Source organism: Cicer arietinum, chromosome 7 (genome assembly GCF_000331145.2).
Source record: "Cicer arietinum cultivar CDC Frontier isolate Library 1 chromosome 7, Cicar.CDCFrontier_v2.0, whole genome shotgun sequence".
Classification (NCBI taxonomy): Eukaryota; Viridiplantae; Streptophyta; class Magnoliopsida; order Fabales; family Fabaceae; genus Cicer; species Cicer arietinum.
The window spans coordinates 18426451-18430182 of NC_021166.2; positions in this window are offsets into that span (position 1 = coordinate 18426451).

Sequence of the window (3732 nt, forward strand, 5' to 3'; positions counted from 1 at the left end):
TGAACAATTATATTATTCCCCTTATGGTGAGTAATGATTTTATACGTTAAAAATTAAATTACTCATTAATGTCAATCCATTTTTTTTAGTAACATTTTATAAAATAAAAATACATATTCTATTTGACAGAAAAAAACATAAATTTATTAAAAATAATCATAAAATACGAATATCTGAAAAATTATTAAAAAAGTTACTTCCAATTATTAAAATCTATCATCTATTATATATATATATATATATATATATATTTAAAATTGACTCCCGATGCTACGACAACTTATTTTTTTTTACAAACTGTTGATGAAATATATTCAATAATTTTTTTTTACAACAACTTCTTATGCTCGCAATTAAAATATCATAATAATAAAACAAATAAATTTAGACTACGCTACAATAGAATTCAACATTAACATTTTTTTAAAATAAAAAATATTAAATAGTAAATCGTATTTATAAATTTTTACATCTTATTTTTGGGTTTGTATTTTACATTTTATTTCGTCAAATAAATACAAATACTATTATATGTTGAAAAATAAATTAACAATCAAAGTACAATGAGTGAAACAATTATCCTATATAATAAGTTATCATACGAATTTTACAAAATATTTTAAAAATTAAATTAGATGATTGTGATAAACATGATTTTCCCTCATTTTAATTTTCCTAATCATATTCAATTATTACAAATCAATAAAGTAATATTATAAAATAACTATATTTATAATACATAAAATATTATTTATAAAACTTATAAAATTAATTAATTATTATTCGCGCAGCGCGCGACCCATAATCTAGTTACTATTGTTTTGTGATATGCTATTTAGTACAAAGTGTTGTCTAACAAACAACAACTGTAGCACTCTACTTTAATGCAATTTGAACTAGCCTCTATTTTTTGTATTTGCGATAGACAACATCAACTCTTCCTGTTTTTTCAATATTATTATCAACATAATTCCTGCAATTTCATAGCTTTAAAAATGTCGTGCCCCTTTAAGATAAATGATTTACCTTTTTTTTTCCGATTTTTCCAATTTCAGAGTTGCTTCTTCGGACAATTTTATAGGTTTGTGGATAAGGTTGAGTACCTGACTCTTCGCAAAGGATTTATCACCGTGAGTCATACTCCATAAGACGCCTTTTAAAATGTTGGGATTCATCTTTCTTTCTTGACAATGCATCATGTGTAGGTCCACCTTTCACCGAAAAGTAAATTCAACTTCCAAAAATATATCAAGAGAGCGTTGGAGGATGACAAGGTAATTATGGGAGTCAGGTAACATTTTTACACTGCACATTTAAAGCATTATTTATAATTATGTATGGTGTTTTTGGTGATAACTGGTTGGTTTGAAATATATGCTTATTATGTGTACTGTGTTATTGACAGTCCTATTCTCCGGGCTTCATTTGTTCTTCTCATCCTCCTAAATGTTAATGGTAAGCAAATTGAATACTACTGAACTTACTTTTCTGCAGTTGAATACTAAATTGGTTAATCCTATTTATTTGTCAGGATGGTATACTATGTTTTGGACATCTATGATTCCTCTTGTTGTAAGTATTATGTTCTCTGTATAAAATTTGGTGATCGGTTGAGATCATGGTTATTAAATCGATATTTAAACTGCAAATTGGAATACTTGTTTTTGAAATCATGAATTGAATCTTATTACGGGTAGTCACATACACTAGCAATTATATTTTTTAAATAAAAAAAGTGTCATAAGAAACCTATAAGCTAATACATCGCCTACTAATATCAAAATAATTCAAGTAAAATGAAATAACAAAAAAAAGTGGATGGTCCGTACTAAGTTTATGTAGTGATTCATTATAATGAATTGTTATTCATCAATAACGAATTGGAATTCAAGATGAAATTTGTGTCCAATATAAATACTCTCTAGAGATTCATATGGATTGAGTTCAAATTTTTTTGTAATCGAGATACGACTCGCATGTATCGCAAGATATTGATAACCTTGGTTGAGAATACCACTACATTAATAATTTAATTTGTTGTAGATAATTTTGGCTATTGGAACAAAACTTCAAGCCATATTGGAAAAAATGGCTATAGAAATCACAAGAAGACATTTAGTTGTTCAAGGAGGAATTCCTATTGCTCAAGACTCAGACAAATATTTTTGGTTTGGTCGGCCTCAATTACTTCTTCCTCTTATCCATTTTGTCTTGTTTCAGGTAAACAATTAGTTAAATACAGTGTAAAGAAGATAAATATTTTGGTGACTCGAACTTACAATTTTTTTAATTCATCTATTATATATATTTAAAACAGACTCCCCATGCCACATCATCATATTTTGCCACTTCAACATATTTCATCCACATCAGCCAAAAAGCTGATGTGTACCTCATGAGAGTACCCCTCCTCTTTCAACAACTTCTCATCTTTCTTCCACAATTTCTTTAATATCTCCAAAATCTATTTGATAATATTATTTTATAATAAATTTATAAATTATAAAATTATTTTACAATTATTTATAATAAATTTATAAATTATTTTACAATTTGATAATAATTTATAATTTATATTATTATTAAATTATTTTATAAGTTATTTTATAATAAATTTATAAATTATTTTATAGTATTATTAGTCATTTACCAGTTGTAATTACTTATAAAACTTATAAAATTATAAAATTATTTTACAATTATTTATAATAACTTTATAATTTATAAATTATTTTACAATTTGATAATAATTTATAATTTATATTATTATCAAATTATTTTATAAGTTATTTTATAATAAATTTATAAATTATTTTATAGTATTATTAGTCATTTATCAGTTGTAATAATTTATATTATTAATCATTAAATTCAATGAAAAAAAACCACATAATCACTCATAAATATCGACATAAATGCTATTTATCTAATCCTCCTTACAATTATATTATTCCACTTATAGTGAGTAATGATTTTATACGTTTCTAATTCAATTACTCATTAATGTTAATCCATTTAAAATTACTTTCAATTTATGTCAATTCATTTTTTTTATTAAGATTTTATAAAATCAAAATATATATTTTATTTGACATAAAAGACACAAATTTATTAAAAATAATCATAAAATACGAATATATAAAAAGTTATTAAAAAAGTTACTTCCAATTATTAAAATACACAAATTTATTTAAAATTATAATATATATGAATATATTATAATTGAATGCTATTTTTTATTTATGAATATATTATAATATATATGAATATATTATAATTGATAAAAATTTAGTGTTTACTATATATGTGTTCTGAAAAAATATGTTAACACTAACTTTTTATCAATGAAATTATATATTTATAATTGAATGCTATTTTTTATTTTAATTTTCCTTATTATAATCATAATCTGAATGTTAAAAAATGAATGAAAAATTAAGTATTGCATAAAATTAAATTATTTTTTAATATAATTTATTTTTGGTACCTATCAATATAACTATAATTCAATTGCACAAATAATTAGTCAAAACTTTTAAATACCTAAAATTGATTTAAAGTATAAGCAAATATTTAATCTTTAATAAAATAAATTTCAAACTCTTGATGAAATATATTCAATAATTTTTTTTACAACAACTTCTCATGCTCGCAATTAAAACATCATACTAATAAAACAAATAAATTTAGACTACGCTACAATATAATTCAACATTAACATTTTTTTAAAAT